The sequence below is a fragment of the Lactuca virosa genome, chromosome 7 (genome assembly GCF_052849685.1).
Source record: "Lactuca virosa cultivar CGN04683 chromosome 7, Lactuca_virosa_CGN04683_v6, whole genome shotgun sequence".
Classification (NCBI taxonomy): Eukaryota; Viridiplantae; Streptophyta; class Magnoliopsida; order Asterales; family Asteraceae; genus Lactuca; species Lactuca virosa.
Window position 1 is genome coordinate 111,565,587 of NC_136432.1, and position 23,034 is coordinate 111,588,620.

Sequence of the window (23,034 nt, forward strand, 5' to 3'; positions counted from 1 at the left end):
TTTTCAGATCTATACTCCGTAAGCACTCCGCAGGTCACGAAAACTTCAAACGTTTGCTCCGGACATAATTCAGAAGAGGTTCATCCGAACGGAATTTCAAAACTCAAAAATTTTTCTGACGCGAAAAATATACTGCTGCTCAGCGCGCAGTGAGGTATATTTGTCACACCCCCAAACCGGAACGGCGGAAACGTTCGGGGGTGGAGGACGTCATGTCAAGTATCACAACACATGCATTATAGTAATCAAAGTAACAACAACCATTGTATTGATAATATAATATTTACATTATGTTTAAAACATTACTTGAAATACATGAAAAGTACAACAAAAGATAAGACGTAAAGCTCCGTCTTCGCAACTCCTGGGAGAGAGTACCAGTCTACTTACGACCCTGAGAATACAAGTGGTTTGAAAAAAAGTGTCAACATTAAAGTTGGTGAGTTCATAAGTATTTTTGTTATACAAAGTATATCCTTTATTCTTTTGAAAAGTTCGTCAGTTCCTTCAGAAAATCCTATATTTTCTGATGTATATGAATGATAAGTAAAACAACTTGTGATTATCCCTTCTACGAGTACTTAGTGAATACAAGTCATATACATTTAGATCGAACAGATAGTCGATTGTGTGGTTCTGCCCTAAGCCCACAATCAAACATGGAACAGGAAATGAGGCGGAATCCACACGTCCCACTATCTATCGGATCTTCATGTATCTAACCCTAATGTATTTATTAAGTACATTAAGTTTAATGATCCTTTAATTTGAAAACGTTCCCTTAAGAAAATTCTATATTTTCTTAATAAGTAATATAACTGTAGTTAATCCTTCTATAATCATTCAGTGAATACTAATTATATATAATATAGATCGATTAGATAGTTGAATGGGTTAATCTGGCCTAAGCCCACAACCAAACAAGGAACGGGAAATGAGGCGGAAGTCACACATTCCACTGTCTACCGGATCTTTATTATATATAATCCTAATGTATTCATCAAGTAATTACATAATTAACAATTATGAATCTCTGGTAAAATGGTAACCACAATAGTTCCTTTTATAATTTTTTAGTTTATAATAACTATATATAACCTAATATTGAACGGACAGTTGAATGTGTGGATCTGCCCTAAGTCCACAACCAAACAAAGAACAGGAAATAAGGCGGAAGTCACACATTCCACTGTCTATCGGATATTATTTATATATAATTTGAATGTATAAACTAAGGAGTTATAGAATTAACCATAAAGGTCCTTTATGTAATATTAGTTTAATAAGAAGTATTAAACCTTTTGTAAATAAGTTTCTAGTTTCACTAACTCTATTGTGAAACATTGATTTCGGAAAGTTCTATCGAAAACTGTTTATCTTCCAAAATAACGATGTAAACCATAGAAAATCCTATATTTTCTATAAAACCGATTTGTAGTCTTAAACACTCCAAGACCGAGAAGCACAAGTATAATTACCATACTTAGCTTAATGATACCCAGTTTTATTTATCAGTAATCCCATCTGAACATGTAATTACCCTGAAAGTTCGACGTGACGATACTACCCTATTATGATCACTTAGTACACACGAGTTGTATAATACCGAGATCGAATAGACAGTTGAATGGGTAAATCTGCCCTAAGCCCACAACCAAACAAGGAACAGGAAATGAGGCGGAAGTCACACATTCCACTGTCTACTGGACTTCAATTTTATCTAACCCTATTGTATATACTGAGAAGTCATATAGTTAGTATCCCTTAGGAAAGTTTGGGAAAAGTATATCTTTATGTAAATAATTAGTTAATACTATTGTGAATATTCATTATAACCATACTAATACAAAGTTAGTCCTGTATAGATCTATACACCAACTTGCGCTCTCCCTTATGAACATTCTGGTTATAATTAAGATTCGAACGGGTACCCTGATTGGTACATCGAGTGGTTCACAATCATGTATTAATTATTTACATAAAATGTAAAACCTTTTTATAATCAAGTAATTTCGTGAAAGATTTCCTTTTGTTTCATAAACTATACTTATTATAGTTTATAAGTTCATTTCCATGTTTTAACTTGGATTTTTGTAAAATAGTTCCTACTATACATAAACTATACCTATAATAGTTTATAAGTTGATTTCCCTGTTTTAACAAGTTTCAAGTTCAAATACAATTAAACGACAAGAAAACATAATAAATAAGTTATGTTTTTAAACACAATCAATATTGTGTTTTACTTGTATTCCCTCCCCCCCCCCCCCCCAAAAAAAAACATTTTAAAAAGCTTGAAAATATGGGGGTATGAACTCACCTTATGTTGGAGATTTGATTGAAGATATGATATCGGATATTTGGTATGCCAAACGAAGTCCCGAGCACAATTGGATCCTAATTGGCATATATATATATATATATATATATATATATATATATATATATATATATATATATATATATATATATATATATATATATATATATATGTGTATAATCAGTGTATATAACAACTAATTATGATAGGGAACCACCTTAGGGACTAGGAAACACTTGAACTAAGTGTTACAATCATATGTGATTGACTAAAAGGGGTTTATGGCCACACAAGGGAGTGTACGGCCAAGGGGTGTACGGCCATGGAGTGTACGGTCATACACTCATGGGAAAACATGCAAAAAGAGGGTGTTTGATCCATGGGGAAACTAGTGTGACAAATGCACAACAAGAGGATGAACAACGCTTTTATTTTGGAAGGACTTGAGGTGTGTACGGCCACACCAAGTGTGTACGGCCGTACACACTCCAAAATGGATGCATTTTTGGGTCTTGATTCATAAGGATTCAAGGGTTCAAGAGTTCTAATGGATAACAAGTACCTAGCAAGTGTTTAAGGCCTTCGTGTGACAACCCGAAATTTCTTTCGTTCAAACCGTTAAAAATAAATCAATTTTGAAATTATTTCTGCTCTTGCCGTCATTATTTTGAGCTTAATTAAATATTCTAAGCTCGTTCCATTTAAGTTTTGGGTTCAAAAACGAGGTTTCTAAGTCAAAGCGTAGCATCCGGGCCAAACACCCCTTCGAGAGGAGTTTACGGCCGCAAACTCGAGTTTACGGCCGTACACCCCACACCCCCCCCCCCTTGGCAGAAAACTCACCCCTATATAACGGATCAGTGGCCTTCATTTCAAGCTTTAAGCAATCAAAGGACTTTCTCTCTCTACTCTCTCTCTACAATTTTCGAGTTTTGCTCAAGGATCTTCAAGATGTAAGTGATTCTTCACTTCTATTGTGTTTCAATCCCTTCTCTAGTGATGAATCCATGTTTCATCTCATAAATTTCATCTTTTTCTAGATCTTCTCTCTCACCAAGAACACACACTAGTTCTTGGTGGCTAAAAACTTCATTCCAAGCCTCTTACAGTAAGTAACTACTCCCTATGCTTGTTATCTACTAGAAATCATTGATTATCACCTAAAAATCGACCAAAATCATGAACACGAAATGGGTTTACGGCCGTACTCCCTTCAATGGCCGTAAACTCCATTTTGGTCGATTATTGGCCTTTAAACCCTACTTTGAGCCGTGCATAAGGCTTAGAACGTTTCCAAGAGGCTAGAAAGGACCCTGGAACACCAAAAATCACACCTCTCACCAAGTGTTTACGGCCGTAAACCCACGGGCCGTAAACCCATGGGCCGTAAACCCATGGACCGCAAACACTTGGGCCGCAAACTCATGGAACGTAAACTCCTGATTACGGCCGCAAACTCCCAATTTTCAATCGCGTGTGATTCTAACACTTAGTTTCAAGTGTTTCCTAGTCCCTAAGGTGGTTTCCTCCCATAACAAATAGTGCTATGTCCTCATCTAATACATGTATGTGTTACCATATGTTAATAGGATCCACTTGCGTACGAAACATCAGTTGACACTCAGCATCCACACCGACCTTACGCTCGAATCTTACGAACTGTGAGTTCATACCCCTATGCTTTTTCCGAGTTTTTCGTATTTTCAGGGGGGGAATACAAGCAAAAGTACAAGGAAACTTGTGCTCAAAATTATATTATTTTGTTTAAGATAATTATATTTCTAGTATGCTTTTAACATGGAAAATAGGTTTTACCAAACGATTAAGAAATCAACATGTAGAAATGGTTTTCAAAACTAGGGTAACGAACTTGTGAATCATGTCATAAAATGTATCATTTTATAAAGGATTCCTGCAAATCATAAAAAGGATTTTCCATATTATTACTTGTAAATTGTTAGTCTAGTTGGAGACACGTCCTTGGTAACACTCACTACCGAAACAAAGTGTAGGACTAACACTTCTGACCATAATCTCTTGTAGGGAGAGCGTGACTGTTGTGTATAGATCTATACGGGACTGACAATCCCGCACTTGGCTGCTAGCTACAGTCGGACCGGCAGGTCTACGGGTGACAAAGTCATTAAGGATATCGGCCGTTGCGGGCCATATCCAGTCAGTTATGGTTATAAAACTCACAACCTAGATAGCAGAGATTTACTTTTGTAATAATGAATCAAGTGAACTAACCTCAAAGTAATAACTGATTTAATTACTGGAGGGTATTAATAATAATGTCTTCAGGACTTAGTTCATTACGGTTTTCTTTTATTTGGCTTTTAAAGCTAATATACCACTCTGGGTGTAACCAGGGTTTTTAAAAGAAAACTGCTTTTATTAACACGAGTATGGTAGATACTTGCATACATCAGTTTAAAACGAATAATCAACCATCAACCTTTAGGGAAAATATAGGATTTTCCCGGGATAAACCGGCTATTCAAAACGGATTTGTTTATCATGTAATCAACGGATATTCATATTCATTCCACGACACCTTGCATTGTACACATCTTGGTACGAATCTGGAAGTCATGGAAGGAATGGGTTTCAAACATGCTTTTATAAGAAAATATAGGATTTTCTTGAGAAACACTCTTCAAAAGAAACAAAGAACATTTTCCATCAAAACTAATCGCTTATGAACTCACCAGATTTATGGTTATATTCTTTCAAACTGCTTGTATTCTCAGGAAATCAGTAGACAGGTACTCCTTGGATTTAGAGAGCATGGAGCAATAATAGTCTTGTTTTTATACTTTTGATATGAACAAAAACTATGTATTAAACAATGTAAACCTTTTTCATATATGTATTTAGTGTTTGGTTGTGTTTACTATGCTTGCTATGATACAATTGTTGTGATACTACGCATGACGTCAACCACCCCCGATCGTTTCTGCCGTTCCGGTTTGGGGGTGTGATAGATTGGTATCAGAGCCCTTGTTTATAGCGAACTAAGTATACCAAACCTTACATGGTATACAACTATAAACATTAAGGGGCCTAAGTGCTCTAAACTAAAAGTATACTTTCAAAATATAAGTATTTTATAAAAAGTATACAAGTATACCTAAGTATCTGAATCAGAGTCATAAATAGAACAAAACAAAAGTATTTGGATGTTGGGACGCTGCGGTTCAGTCTGGGCAGTTATGTAATCATGTCTAGGGTGAAGATAGCCTGATCAACTATATTCAGTCGAGACATGACCAACATGTGCTTGGGAGTGTTTGTGGTGTTACAGCAGGCCTAAAACTTACCAAAAACATTCAACATAAAATACTATAGGAGTATTTTAGTTAGAGCCAAATTCCGTATGTAGATTCATTCCAAGTGTTACTACCTCTTCTTCCTTAAGCGATAATTTACTTGCGTTAGTAATCTTTCTGTGCTTATCGCTCGATAGTATACTTTTATTATCAGGATGAGATATATCTTGTTATATATATATATATATATATATATATATATATATATATATATATATATATATATATATATATATATATATATATATATATCAAGGACTTACCATCATCTTCTTCCTGATTGTTTCTAGAACAAGATGCCTCCCCGACCAAGACCCATCAGAAGAAACAACGACACTCCACCACCACCACCACCCCCTCAGCTCGATCCCGTCATGTTCCAGGAAGCAGTTATCGCCGCCGTAACCGCAGCGATGGCACAAGTGAACTCTGGTGGGGCTGGAGGTGGAACCGACCCCCAACGGCAAGACAGAAGTTAGGGACATCAAAAGGAGTGTTCCTACAAGGACTTCATGACCGCAAAACCCAAGCCCTTCGACATAAATGGAGGTGTTATCGCTCTAACTCGATGGTTCGAGAAGATTGAATCCATCTTCGAAATTTGCGTTTGCTCCGAAGCAAACAAGGTGAAGTTTGCCGCCTGCACCTTCACCGACAGAGCGTTGAACTGGTGGAATGGTCGAGTCAAAATCCTAACCCTGCCAGTGGCTAATGCCATGGGTTGGGAAAGACTGAAGGAACTCATGCTGGCGGAATATTGCCCGAGGGGCGAGGTGCAAAAGTTGGAGCACGAACTTTGGAACCTGAAGATGAAGGGTTCCGACATTGCTGCCTACATTGCTAGATTCTGTGATCTGGCTCTTCTCTGTCCGGGAATGGTCACCCCGGAAAGCAAGAAAATTGAAAGGTACATCTTGGGACTGACGCAACCAACCAAAGGAAATGTTTTGGCTGCTAGACCGACTACATTTGAGAGCGCTAAGGATCTAGCGTAAATTCTGATCGATCATGGGGTCGATCTGGATGAGGCAGCAGCGGTCGCCGAGCCACAAAAGGAGAGTGGTGGGAAGAAGAAGAAGTTTGGTAACAAACGGAAGGGCCAGTCTTCGCAGGAGCCCTCCAAAAAGCAACAAACGGTGGTGGTACACGCTGCTACTACTCCTGCTGCAGTCCCCATTACTTCAACAGCCCCCAGCCGCTATGATGGAAAACTACCTCTGTGCAACAAATGCAACTACCATCATCAGGGACAGTGTCGGGAGATGTCGTGCACCAGTTGTGGCAAAAAGGGACACACAACTCGTTTCTGCAAGGGATCAGTCCAACCAACCAATCAAGCTCCTGGAGCGGGTGCGGGTCAAGCTTGTTATGGCTGTGGAGAGGTTCGACACTTTAAGAGAGATTGTCCCAAGGCAACAACAGGTGGCAATGCAGGAAGGGTGTTGGCGATGGGCCAGGAGGAAGCGGTCGCTGATCCCACCGTTGTTACGGGTACGTTCCTCCTTGACAACTCTTATGCATGCATTCTTTTTGACTCTGGTGCGGAAAGGAGTTTTGTGAGCCATGCATTCAAACATCTAATCAAATGTACACCCCAACCTTTAACTGAAACAATTACCGTCGAGATGGCTAATGGAAAGAAAGAGAGCACTAATGACATATTCATAGGATGTACTCTTACCCTAGATGATTATTCCTTTCTCATCGATCTTATGCCCGTTTCCATAAAACGTTTCGACGTCATTATCGGTATGGATTGGTTGAGCCCCAACCATGCTGATATTCTTTGTTACGAGAAAGCCATCCGCCTCAAACCTCCCTCTGCTGATATCCTTAGTATCGTTTCCTGCATCAAAGCCCAGAAATATCTGCGCAAGGAGTGCCATGCGTTTCTAGCTCATGTTGTTGATGAAACGCAAAAAGTTAAGGACCTCGAGAGCATCCCCAAAGTCTGCAATTTTCTTGATGTCTTCTCGAAGATCTTCCAGGGATTCCTCCCGAGCGCCAAGTTGAGTTTCGTATTGATTTAATCCCCGGAGCTACTCCTGTAGCTAAATCCCCATACCGTCTAGCGCCGGCAGAAATGCAAGAGTTATCCAGCCAGCTCAATGATCTGATCAACAAAGGATTCATAACACCGAGTTCCTCACCCTGGGGAGCCCCGATCTTATTCGTGAAAAAGAAAGATGGATCCTTTCGGATGTGCATTGACTACCGAGAACTGAATAAGTTGACCATCAAGAACCGATATCCCTTACCCAGAATCGACGACCTCTTCGACCAACTTCAGGGAGCCAATTATTTTTCAAAGATCGATCTAAGATCAGGGTACCATCAGTTGCGAGTTCACGAGCATGATGTGCCCAAGACAGCATTCCGAACTCGCTACGGACACTACGAGTTTGTAGTAATGCCCTTTGGTCTAACCAACGCACCGGCTGTATTCATGGACCTGATGAATCGGGTGTGCCGCCCATTCCTGGACAAGTTCGTTATCGTGTTCGTCGACGATATACTTGTCTATTCCAGAAGCGAGGAAGATCACAAACAGCACTTGAGATTAGTGCTGGAAACTCTAAGGGCGGAGAAGCTTTACGCGAAATTCTCCAAGTGAGAATTCTGGATTCGAAAAGTAACATTCCTAGGTCACGTGGTAAGCGAGGAAGGCATACACGTGGACCCCTCAAAAATCAAAGCGATAGAGAACTGGTCAGCACCAAAGACGCCCACAGAAATCCGTTAATTCTTAGGTCTCACTGGCTATTATCACAGGTTTATCCAGAATTTCTCTAGGATTGCCAAACTCTTAACCACTCTGACTCAGAAAGGCGTACCTTTCTGTTGGAGTGAAAAGCAAGACACTGCGTTCCAAACATTGAAGCGGGCCCTATGCAGCGCACCTATCTTGTCTCTGCCCAAAGGGACGGAAGACTTCGTGGTCTATTGTGATGCATCCAATCAGGGCCTAGGCTGTGTGCTCATGCAACTAGGAAAAGTCATTGCTTATGCCTCAAGACAGCTGAAAGCACACGAAGTCAACTACATAACACACGACCTGGAATTAGGAGCAGTGGTCTTCGCATTGAAGATATGGAGACATTATCTCTACGGAACCAAGTGCATTATCTTCACTGACCATAAAAGCCTGCAGCATATTTTCGACCAGAAGGAATTGAACATGAGACAACGGCGATGGGTAGAGTTACTCAGTGACTACGAGTGCAAAATACGCTACCATCCCGGAAAAGCCAATGTGGTAGCAGATGCCCTCAGTCGAAAGGAGTATTCAGGGCGTAAGGTGAAGGCACTGACAATGACCATCCATTCCCAATTGTCCCCGCAAATCAAGGAGGCTCAGCTGGAAGCCTTGAAACTAGAGAACATAGTAGATGAAGCAATGCGGGGAATGGACAAGAACTTAGAGATCAAGGGTGACGGAGTGTATTATTTCATGAACCGGATCTGGACCCCAAAGTACGGCGGGTATAGAGAGGTTGTTATGAATGAGGCTCACAAGACTAAATACTCCGTTCACCCAGGTTCATATAAGATGTATCTGGATCTCAAACAACTCTACTGGTGGCCAAACATGAAAGAGGAAATTGCAACCTTCGTGGGCAAGTGCTTGACTTGGGCCAAGGTGAAGGTGGAGTATCAGAAGCCCTCAGGTTTACTTCAGCAGCCGGAGATACCTAAGTGGAAGTGGGAAAGAATTACAATGGATTTCATCACAAAGTTGCCCAAGTCTCCGAGTGGGCACGACGACATCTGGGTAATAGTCGACCGGCTAACTAAATCCGCCCACTTCCTGCCGATCAAGGAAAACTTCAAAATGGAGAGACTCACACGAATCTACATCCAAGAGATAGTCCGACTGCATGGTGTGCCTGTGTCCATTATCTCCGATCGAGATAGCAGGTTCACCTCGAGATTTTGGCAGTCCCTGCAGAAAGCTCTTGGAACTAAGTTGGATATGAGCACAACTTACCATCCTCAGACAGATGGGCAGAGTGAGAGAACCATCCAGACCTTGGAAGACATGTTGAGAGCATGTGTCATTGACTTCGGTAAATCATGGGACACCCATTTACCCTTGGTCAAGTTTTCCTACAACAACAGTTACCATACCAGCATCAAGGCTGCGCCTTTCGAAGCCCTCTATGGCCGCAAGTGCAGATCCCCTCTGTGCGGGGCTGAGGTGGGTGACATGCAGCTAGCCAGGGGTCAAGTCCCCAACAGTACTCTCACTGGTCCTGAGATCATCCGAGAGACAACTGAGAAGATTGTACCATTCCGGGAACGGCTGAAAGCCTCCCGAGATAGACAAAAGTGCTTTGTCGATAAGAGACGAAAACCCTTGGAATTCCAGGTTGGTGACCGCGTCCTTCTGAAGGTCTCACCCTGGAAAGGCATGATACGCTTTGGGAAGCGTGGAAAGCTAAACCCAAGGTACATTGGACCGTTTGAGATCCTTGCTAGGATCGGTCCCGTAGCATACAAACTCCGTTTACCTCAAGAGCTTAGCAACATTCATCCCGTTTTCCACGTCTCGAACCTTAAAAAGTGTTTATCCGACGAGACCCTTATAATCCCTCTCGATGAAATTGAAATCAACGAGAACCTCAACTTCGTGGAAGAACCGGTCGAAATCATGGACAGAGAGATCAAACGAACGAAACAAAGTCGCATCCCGATAGTGAAGTTCCGCTGGGGTGCCAAGCGGGGACCTAAATTCACTTGGGAGCATAAAGATCGGATGAAACAAAAGTATCCGCATCTCTTTCCTAATTCATGATTGGTATTCTATGCTCGAATTTTGGGACGAAATTCCCTCTAACGGGGGGATGATGTGACAACCCGAAATTTCATTTGTTCAAACCGTTAAAAATAAATCAATTTGGAAATTATTTCTGCTCTTGCCGTCATTATTTTGAGCTTAATTAAATATTCTAACCTCGTTCCATTTAAGTTTTGGGTTCAAAAACGAGGTTTCTAAGTCAAAGTGTAGCATCCGGGCCAAACACCCCTTCGAGAGGAGTTTACGGCTGTACACCCCACACCCCCCCCCCTTGGCCGAAAACTCACCCCTATATAAGGGATGAGTGGCCTTAATTTCAATATTTAAGCAATCAAAGGACTTTCTCTCTCTACTCTCTCTCTGCAATTTTCAAGTTTTGCTCAAGGATCTTCAAGATGTAAGTGATTCTTCACTTCTATTGTGTTTCAATCCCTTCTCTAGTGATGAATCCATGTTTCATCTCATAAAATTCATCTTTTTCTAGATCTTCTCTCTCACCAAGAACACCAAGAACACACACTAGTTCTTGGTGGCTAAAAACCTCATTCCAAGCCTCTTACAGTAAGTAACTACTCCCTATGCTTGTTATCTACTAGAAATCATTGATTATCACCTAAAAATCGACCCAAATCATGAACATGAAATGGGTTTATGGTCGTACTCCCTTCAATGGCCGTAAACTCTATTTTTGTCGATTATTGGCCTTTAAACCCTACTTTGAGCCGTGCATAAGGCTTAGAACGTTTCCAAGAGGCTAGAAAGGACCCTCGAACACCAAAAATCACACCTCTCACCAAGTGTTTACGGCCGTAAACTCATGGGCCGTAAACCCACAGGCCGTAAACCCATGGGCCGTAAACCCATGGACCGCAAACACTTGGGCCGCAAACTCATGGACCGTAAACTCCTGACTACGGCCGCAAACTCCCCATTTTCAATCGCGTGTGATTTTAACACTTAGTTTCAAGTGTTTCCTAGTCCCTAAGGTGGTTTCCTTCCATAACAAATAGTGTTATGTCCTCATCTAATACATGTATGTGTTACCATGTGTTAATAGGATCCACTTGCGTACGAAACATCAGTTGACACTCAGCATCCACACCGACCTTACGCTCGAATCTTACGAACTGTGAGTTCATACCCCTACGCTTTTTCCGAGTTTTTCGTGTTTTCAGGCGGGGGGGAATACAAGCAAAAGTACAAGGAAACTTGTGCTCAAAATTATATTATTTTGTTTAAGATAATTATATTTCTAGTATGCTTTTAACATGGAAAACAGTTTTTACCAAACGATTAAAAAATCAACACGTAGAAACGGTTTTCAAAACTAGGGTAACGAACTTGTGAATCATGTCATAAAATGTATCATTTTATAAAGGATTCCTGCAAATCATAAAAAGGATTTTCCATATTATTACTTGTAAATTGTTAGTCTAGTTGGAGACACGTCCTTGGTAACACTCATTACCGAAACAGAGTGTAGGACTAGCACTTATGACCAGAATCTCTTGTAGGGAGAGTGTGACTGTTGTGTATAGATCTATACGGGACTGACAATCCCGCACCTGGCTGCTAGCTACAGTCGGACCGGCAGGTCTACGGGTGACAAAGTCATTAAGGATATCGGCCGTTGCGGGCCATATCCAGTCAGTTATGGTTATAAAACTCACAACCTAGATAGCAGAGATTTACTTTTGTAATAATGAATCAAGTGAACTAACCTCAAATTAATAACCGATTTAATTACTGGAGGGTATTAATAATAATGTCTTCAGGACTTAGTTCATCACGGTTTTCTTTTATTTGGCTTTTAAAGCTAATATACCTCTCTGGGTGTAACCAGGGTTTTTAAAAGAAAACTGCTTTTATTAACACGAGTATGGTAGATACTTGCATACCTCAGTTTAAAACGAATAATCAACCATCAACCTTTAGGGAAAATATAGGATTTTCCCGGGATAAACCGGCTATTCAAACGGATTTGTTTATCATGTAATCAACGGATATTCATATTCATTCCACGACACCTTGGATTGTACATATCTTGGTACGAATCTGGAAGTCATGGAAGGAATGGGTTTCAAACATGCTTTTATAAGAAAATATAGGATTTTCTTGAGAAACACTCTTCAAAAGAAGCAAAGAACATTTTCCATCAAAACTAATCGCTTGTGAACTCACCCGCTGTATGCTGATATTCTTTCAAACTGCTTGTATTCTCAGGAAATCAGTAGACACGTACTCCTTGGATTTAGAGAAGATGGAGAAATAATAGTCTTGTTTTTATAATTTTGATATGAACAAAAACTATGTATTAAACATTGTAAACCTTTTTCATATATGTATTCAATGTTTGGTTGTGTTTACTATGCTTGCTATGATACAATTGTTGTGATACTACGCATGACGTCAACCACCTCCGAACGTTTCCGCCGTTCCGGTTTGGGGGTGTGACACTTCGATTATGAACTTAACAAGGGTATACGGCCGTACACTCTTGATGTTCTTGAGTTTGATGATGTTTCATGGATGAAATCATGGATCTTCACTAGATATAGCAAGGTATCAACTAATCAATGGAAGGAATACTTACGTTTTTGAAGATCAAGGTGAAAAGCTTGATGATGGTTGAGAGAGTATTGACTTTCTTGACTTGGAAGTGTGAAAAGTGTGAAGAAATGAATGGATGGCTTATATATGGGCATGGGTTCACGGCCACCTTGAGTGTACGGCCGTACACTCATGTGTGCGGCCGTATACTCCTCTTGAAGGAGTGTTTGGCTCGAATGCAACTTAAAGAACCTAAGTTAACTCATCCCTAAACCTAACCTTGAATGTAATAGGCTTAGAACACTCAAACAGACACTAAACAATGCTAAAAGATAGCAGAAACGAGTCTGACTGTGATTGAATTGAATGACTGTACAAGATAGAAATTTCGGGTTGTCACATTATCCCCCGTTAGAGAGAATTACGTCCCGAAATTCAGAATTCTAAATGGTTACTTGTGAATTTGGAAAAAGGATGGGTACCTTGGTTCTATCTGATCTTCTGTTCTAAATGGTAGAGAGTATGCGGGTTTGGCTTACTTGACTACGTTTATCCAACTGGTAGGATGTCCACTCGTAGTTCTGAACAGCTTTGTCCTGAAGTTCATGGTAAGACTCATACTTGGTTCACCCATCATCATTTCGTGCATACAAGTCGTATATAATTAATATTAGTAAGATGGTCGGATGTGCGACTCTTCCCCAGGTCCACAACCAAACAAGGAACAGGAGATAGGGCGGAAACACACACCCTAGGTCTATATAATCTTAATTATATACCACTCTTGTGTATACACTTAAAATTGATAGGTTAATCGTATTTGTCCTTAGCCTCTATGCTTGAACTTGACTTACTGTATAAGTGGTGTTCCTAGGAGATCTATTGGAAATACTTCGGAAGAAATGGAGACTTTCAGAATATCCTCGGTGTCTCCCTTGAAGCTCCTTGTCTACGGAGTAAACTGGAAAGACGTGGTACCCCTCGCATGGGTACTTCAAAGTTTTGAAACGAGAAACGATACGAAGGTTCAGGTCAACTTTGTCGTTATAGATTGAAAGGATTTCGTTAGACGGATGATTAAAGCGAAGGGTCTTTATGTAATAAGAAATTGGTATAGTAAGGACCAAACCAATATATTTCGAAAGACAACATCGGAACTTCTTATCGTGACGACTGTTAAGTCGAATAAAACGACGTACTATTCTATGTATGTGTTTTCAGTGTTCTCCGGTTTTATCCTCGCTATTATTATTGCGAACAATTTGTACCGCATTAAGCGATTACTAGCAGTATGAGTGTTCTGATATTCAAGACTGATTAATTTTCATAAGATAATCCCTAGAAGATCTTTCTATAATCGCTTGGTGTATACAAGTCATGTATAATTAAGATTGGAAAGATAGTTGACTGAGCAATTCTGCCCTAAATCCACAACCAAACAAGGAATAGGAAATAAGGCGGAATTACTCACTCTAAGCCTACAAATCTTAATTATAAATGACCCTAATGTATACACTAAGCCATCACATCTAATCTGCAAAAGGGTTCTTAGTTTCTTTTATTAATGATGTATTTTGTTCAATTAATTATAATTATTTATAAAAAGTCTTAAGTTTTAAAAATATTTTCACTGGGAAAACGTACCACTGTTCACAGGGGTTCCAGGACAGTCTCTCCTGCGGTAATCATCATTACTCTTCCATCCCCGCCAGCATTCTTAATTATTGGACAATCCTTCTTGAAGTGTCCAATTTCACCGCACTGGTAACAAGTCGGATTTACTCCAATATCAGGGACTTGGTTAAGGGGTTGTGCTGGTGCCCTGCAGAAACGGGCAGTGTGCCCCTTCCTGTTACAATTTCTACAGTGTAACTCTCGACATGCTCCATAATGATGGAAGTTACACTTATTGCATTTCGGGCGATTCCCCGCATATTGTCGTGCTGGCGTTGGCATGTCAGGTATTGTAACAACATGAGCAGTTACAATTTGTTGTCTTTTCGAGGCCTCTTGTGTTGACTGTCCTTTCTTCTTATTCCCATATTTCCTCTTATTATTGCCCTCTTTTATTGGCTCGGGAACAGGGGTCATTATTCCTTGGCGAACCCCATGGTCCACGAGACTCTGTGCCAATTGTTAGGCGCTATCAAAAGTAGTTGATTTGGAGGCTAAGACACTTGCTTGAATCTGGGGAGATAATCCCCAGATGTACCTCTCTATCTTCTTGCTTTCTGGGGTAACCATTTCGAGGCATAGTGCCGCTAGGTCACTAAATCTATTAGTGTAGGCCACTGTGTCTGAGCCCATCATGGTGAGACGCCAAAGCTCTTCCTCTAGCTTTTGTATTTCGCCTCTCGGGTAGTATTCCTTCATCATTATTGTCTTTAAGTTCTCCCAGCCCATCGAATTAGCCACTACAAGGGTCAGTGACTTAACATGGCCATTCCACCATGTCAGAGCCCTATCGGAGAAAGTACAGGCAGCAAATTTGACTTTGCTCCCTTCTGGGCACATGCAAATTTTGAAAACTAACTCCATTTTCTCGAACCATCACATTAAAGCAATGACTCCTCCAATTCCACTAAAGGATTTGGGTTTTCAATTCATGAAGTCTTTATACGTACACTCCCTTGGGAGTCCGTGGATATTTCCATAGTTAGACGGGTTAGTACCACTTCCAGTTCCATTGGCACCACTTGCGTGGATATGAGACATGGTGGCTGTTACGGCGGCAGCCACCACATCCTGGAACATAACAGGATCATATTGTGGAGGTGGTGACGGAGGATTTGTAGTTGCGTTGCTATTACGCCTGATATTTCTACGAGGCGGCATCTTTCTGACATAAAGTTTAAAGATGAAAGGTTGGCAAGATATTGGTAGTATAAATCGAATGATATAATACCATAATATCGAGTGTACCATGTTTCCGAGAGTGTTTTGAATTCAATTCATAATAGAAGTCTATGTGAACATAAACTTATGAATTTTTCAATGATGAATACCCTTACTGAAGTTTCGTGAATGGATTTGCAAGTACTAGTTGGGATGAAATACATGATAAACTTAACACCTGGTGTGAGCAGTGTAATCACTAACTCACTAAGTTAAATTAATTTCTTACTTATTAGTATGATGTATACGGTACTTTTTAGTTTGTTCCTAATAAGGTAAGGTTTGATAATGATTTCTCTAGGACTTTTCTCTTCGTTCGATCCTTTCTCGGAATTCTCCCTAAAAACCCTCTTTTGGTTCTGTCTCGACTCCTCTGTTGACTGATTGCAAGGTCTAGGTGTATCGTTTGTACAAGAATAGAAATGTCTAAAGAATATATGATATTAATAAAACACTTTCATTAAAAATAGACTCTTACGAGAACGATCCTTACAAGGTTTTTCTATAATCACTTAGTGTATATAGATTATATATATTCCAAATCAAATAGACCTTCGAATAAGTGATCCTACTCTAAAACCACATCCAAACAAAGAAAAGCAAGTAGAGTGAAATTCACCGATTCTAAGTCTATAAAATCTCAATTATATATAACCTTATGTATATACTTAGTAATTATAACCTTACCAGTAGAGATCTTTTAGTTTGCACATAAGTTGTTTATAATACCTAAAATACTCCTATAGTATTTTATATTTGATTCTAGGATTCCTTTGTGTAGAGGGTTGGTAAGTTTTAGACTTGTTGCAACACCACTATCACTCCCAAACACATGTTGGTCATATCTCAAATAAATATAGTTGATCAGGTTATATTGATCGCAGATATGATTACATAACTGTACAGGTTTGACTGTAGTGTCCAGCATCCAAATACTTTTGTTTTGTTCTTCTTGTGATACTTGTTCTAGTATATATATATATATATATATATATATATATATATATATATATATATATATATATATATATATACTTTTATAAAATATTGTTATATTTTAAAGTATAATTCTTGGTCAGAGTGTTTTAGTCCCACTATATTTATAGTTGTATATCTTTTATAGGTTGATATACTTAGTTCACTATAAACAATGCTCTGTTACCAATCTGTCACACCCCCAAACCAGAACGACAGAAACGTTTGGGGGTGGAGGACGTCATGTCAAGTATCACAACACATGCATTATAGTAATCAAAGTAACAACAACCATTGTATTGATAATATAATATTTACATTATGTTTAAAACATTACTTGAAATACATGAAAAGTACAACAAAAGATAAGACATAAAGCTCCGTCTTCGCAACTCCTGGGAGAGAGTACCTGTCTACGTACGACCCTGAGAATACAAGTGGTTTGAAAAATGTGTCAACATTAAAGTTGGTGAGTTCATAAGTATTTTTGTTATAGAAAGTATATCCTTTATTCTTTTGAAAAGTTCGCCAGTTCCTTCAGAAAATCCTATAACTTCTGCTGTATATGAATGATAAGTAAAACAACTCGTGATTATCCCTTCTACGAGTACTTAGTGAATACAAGTCATATACATTTAGATCGAACAGATAGTTGATTGTGTGGTTCTGCCCTAAGCCCACAACCAAACATGGAACAGGAAATGAGGCGGAATCCACACATCCCACTATCTATCGGATCTTCATGTATCTAACCCTAATGTATTTATTAAGTACATTAAGTTTAATGATCCTTTAATTTGAAAATGTTCCCTTAAGAAAATTCTATATTTTCTTAATAAGTAATATGACTGTAGTTAATCCTTCTGTAATCATTCAGTGAATACTAATTATATATAATATAGATCGATTAGACAGTTGAATGGTTGAATCTGCCCTAAGCCCACAACCAAACAAGGAACGGGAAATGAGGCGGAAGTCACACATTCCACTGTCTACCGGATCTTTATTATATATAATCCTAATGTATTCATCAAGTAATTACATAATTAACAATTATGAATCTATGGTAAAATGGTAACCACAATAGTTCCTTCTATAATTTCTTATTTTATACTAACTATATATAACCTAATATCGAACGGACAGTTGAATGTGTGGATCTGCCCTAAGTCCACAACCAAACAAGGAACGGGAAATGAGGCGAAAGTCACACATTCCACTGTATATCGGATATTATTTATATATAATTTGAATGTATAAACTAAGAAGTTATAGAATTAACCATAAAGGTCCTTTATGTAATATTAGTTTAATAAGAAGTATTAAACCTTTTGTAAATAAGTTTCTAGTTTCACTAACTCTATTGTGAAACATTGATTTCGGAAAGTTCTATCGAAAACTGTTTATCTTCCAAAATAACGATGTAAACCATAGAAAATCCTATATTTTCTATAAAACCGATTTGTAGTCTTAAACGCTCCAAGACCGAGAAGCACAAATATAATTACCATACTTAGCTTAATGATACCCAGTTTTATTTATCAGTAATCCCATCTGAACATGTAATTACCCTGAAAGTTCGACGTGACGATACTACCCTCCTCTGATCACTTAGTACACACGAGTTGTATAATACCGAGATCGAATAGACAGTTGAATGGGTGAATCTGCCCTAAGCCCACAACCAAACAAGGAACAAAAAATGAGGCGGAAGTCACACATTCCACTGTCTATCGGACTTCAATTTTATCTAACCCTATTGTATATACTGAGAAATCATATAGTTAGTATCCCTTGGGAAAGTTTGGGAAAGGTATATCTTTATGTAAATAATTAGTTAATACTATTATGAATATTCATTATAACCATACTAATACAAAGTTAGTCTCGTATAGATCTATACACCAACTCGCGCTCTCCCTTATGAAGACTCTGGTTATAATTAAGATTCGAACGGGTACCCTGAGTGGTACATCGAGTGGTTCACAATCCTGTATTAATTATTTACATAAAATGTAAAACCTTTTTATAATCAAGTAATTCCGTGAAAGATTTCCTTTTGTTTCATAAACTATACTTATTATAGTTTATAAGTTCATTTCCATGTTTTAACCTGGATTTTAGTAAAATAGTTCCTACGATACATAAACTATACCTATAATAGTTTATAAGTTGATTTCCCTGTTTTAACAAGTTTCAAGTTCAAATACAATTAAACGACAAGAAAACATAATAAATATGTTATGTTTCTAAACACAATCAATCTTATGTTTTACTTGTATCCCCCCCCCCTAAAACATTTTAAAAAGCTTGAAAATATGGGGGTATAAACTCACTATGTTGGAGATTTGATTGAAGATATGATATCGGATATTTGGTATGCCAAACAAAGTCCCGAGCACAATTGGATCCTAATTGGCATATATATATATATATATATATATATATATATATATATATATATATATATATATATATATATATATATATATATATATATATATATATATATATATATATATATATATATATATATGTGTGTGTGTGTGTAATTAGTGTATATAACAACTAATTATGATAGGTAACCACCTTAGGGACTAGGAAACACTTAAACTAAGTGTTACAATCATATGTGATTGACTAAAAGGGGTTTATGGCCACACAAGGGAGTGTACGGCCAAGGGGTGTACGGCCATGGAGTGTACGGCCATACACTCATGGGAAAACATGCATAAAGAGGGTGTTTGATCCATGGGGAAACTAGTGTGACAAATGCACAACAAGCGGATGAACAAAGCTTTCACTTTGGAAGGACTTGAGGTGTGTATGGCCACACCAAGTGTGTACGGTCGTACACACTCCAAAATGGATGCATTTTTGGGTCTTGATTCATAAGGATTCAAGGGTTCAAGAGTTCTAATGGATAACAAGTACCTAGCAAGTGTTTAAGGCCTTATATTATGAACTTAACAAGGGTATACGGCCATAGATAGACTGTACGGCCGTACACTCTTGATGTTCTTGAGTTTGATGATGTTTCTGTTGGATTAATGTCTAAGTCCATAACTATAATTGGTAAGACTTGACCCGACCCGGCATGGTCCATTTGGGTTGCATGGCATCATGCATTTGGATAGACTATAATGAGAGAAATAACACTTAAGGTTGGTTAATATATTATAAGTTCTAATATATTAATAAGGTTATTTAATTAGTATTGATCAAGAATTAATTTGGAATTAATTAAGTGATCAAAAGGAGACTAATTAAATATATGGGTTGATTGTGTAAATCATTCATTCTTATATATGTGGGCTTGTGATCCAAGATTCCTTATGTTGGACTAAGTCCATGGGGTGACCCATGGATACTCCATGGAGGTTAAAATCCATTGAGCATAAGGAATGGGTAAAGTTATGAGTTACATGGTGTAACCCTAATAGCCACCATATAAAAGAATCCTATGGCTCAAGAAATCGTGCACTAATGTGTGAGTGTGAGGGCTAGACGATTTCAAGGAGTGTTCAAGTTTCTATCAAGTTATTCCAAGTGTATTTGGTGTTGTGTGAACCATTTGAGGTGTCACACTTGGGGCACTAGGCACTCAAGCTTCATGAAGACATTCTACATCAAAGAGGTATGTATTCTATCTTGTTATATTTATTATTTTGTATGCTAGATTAGGATAATACCTTGGATGTTCATAATTGTATGTATAATAGAGAAAACATAGATCCAAGGTATTTAGGGTTGCATGTACACTTAGGAGTGTTAGAATGCTCATAACCCAACAGAGGTATCAGAGCCTAGGCTTGTTTTCTTGTTATACTTGCAAAAGTAGCTGAAGAATCGAGTTGGATGCATATATTCGATTGTTTTGGCTGGAATTGGACTAGGAACATTACCCTAAGATATTTTTGGACTTGTAAACTTGTTTTTGATGTGGTAATGTTCATGCTAATCCAATTTCTAAGATAATTGTCATAATTTCAAGATTTGTATTAGTTTGTATGTTCATGCTAATTTCTTGAAGATTGATGATTTGAATTATCTTGTTCTTATGAGGTTCTTAGATTAATAGAAAAGTTGTGTGAAATAGTTGTTTTCAATCCATTTTAATCTAAGAGTTGATTCCAAAGTGTGTTTTTGTAACTTGTCCTCAAGTTATATGAAAAGTCACATTTAAGAATCATAAAACTCATAAAAGTTGGCAAAGGTTACAAAATGAAGAGTCTAGTTCTAATTAAATGGTTTTATGACTCCATAACTTGTCCTCAAGTTATGGAGGTTCAAGAGTCTCTTCATTAAATTAAATTAAAAAAAAGTGTAACCTTAATTAGTTCCATAAGATACAATAAAAAAAAGTTATTTTTTTTTATTAATTAGTGTAAAGTCTTCCATAACTTGTCCTCAAGTTATGGAACTTGAAGAGTTTTTTTTTTTAATTAAAACTACTTTAAACTCATAAGTTATGGAACTAATTAGTTTTGAATAGTTTCAAAACTTGCCCTCAAGTTTTTGAATTTGAAAAGTTTTCACTTATGAATACTTTAATTCCAAGTTAGCCCTTAGAATTTTAAAAGTTAAAATTCAACCCTTATACTTTATAATATTATAAGTTAATAATATTTATATATATGTATAAGAGTAAAGTCAGTCTTACCGTTAGTAGGCCTCATTCACGAAGCCGGTCTATAAGGGGGGTACAAGGTTACTGCCTATAAAATGGCAGTTTAATGGGTGTCCACTCTCACCCACCGCTTCCTTGACTGGTGGAGGGTCGTTAGCCGAACGGGTAGGACAAGGACTATAATTCTCCTTTCATTAAAAGTATTAATGATAAATACTAAGTAACTAAACTCTTATTAATACCCAATCTTAGTTACTTAGGAAAATGTGAATTTGGTGCTAACCCATGAAATTACACTTTGCACTTTGCTTAAGTCGTTAGTGGAGCGTGTGTGGTTAACCGGTACACTAACCTGGACTTAACAAGGTATGCAAAGGGTAACTTAATATTTATCATAGTATCGGTGGAGCGTGTGTGGTTAACCGGCACACTGATTAAGGGGTAAATATTAAGGGTACCAAGTATATTTGCATGGTTATTCACACCTGGTTTTGTGATCCTCGGCATCCCAGTCACAAAACCTGAAGGGCACACTCGAGATTGAAACATGCCTTTGAACAGTTCAATGAATCTCAAAGATCTAGGACTTTCAAATCCAATTAAAACCTAATAAATTATTTCATTTTTCATGGTGGAAATTGGTGAATCGTCATTCACCTACCTTCAAATATTTTATAGCTTGGATTACGGCATCCCTCTTCTAAGTTATAAAATAGTTTGTTGGGTCCTAGCCTTAATTTCATATTGGGTGTCATATTAAGGACTTTAAATCAACTTTCTTGAATATCTCCCAAAAAGATGTCTGGTCTAGACATTTATGATCTTCCCAAATCTCTTGAAACAAGCTTTCCTAAATGAAGATGATGTCCCATGGATATCATACTTCTTTCACCTCCTCCAATTATTCTCCCTAACCCACAAGTTCCTAAAAAGTTTAAGGTCACTCAAGCCCTATTGGCAAGGCAAGGTCTAGGTGTGATCACATCTTGGAGATGTAGTCATATATTGACAAGTCGGGAGAGTTGGGTGTCAAAGTCTTGAGAAAGTTGGTGGCTCAACTACTTTCTAAGTCACATAGTGAGTTCTTTTGGGAATCCTATGAAACAGACTAAGACAAGACCCTTAATGATCTTATCTATTTGCTAAGATCAACTTCCTAAAACGCTATGGACATTGACAATGATGACATTAGATATCCAGTAAAGCTCTCTCTTCCCAATGGAAAGGGATCGGCCATAGTCAACTTGGTTGACCCAATGGTAAAGAGAGAGGCGAAGTCTGAGATAGTCCCATTATCAAGGGTCCATAGGTAACTATTGCCAAAGGAAGGGGCATTGGTTACGAAGCTGCCTAAGGATGTTAAAGTCAATAAGTTTGGCTCTACTTCAGGTAAAGTCCATTGTCTAACTCTATTAAGTACATGCTGATTCTGATCGCGAAGATGGATTTCAATCGCATGGTTCGGTGATCAGAATTTTGGGCTATTACTTAAGAGTTATGATATTTATATTGCTTAGGAATAGATAACAACAAG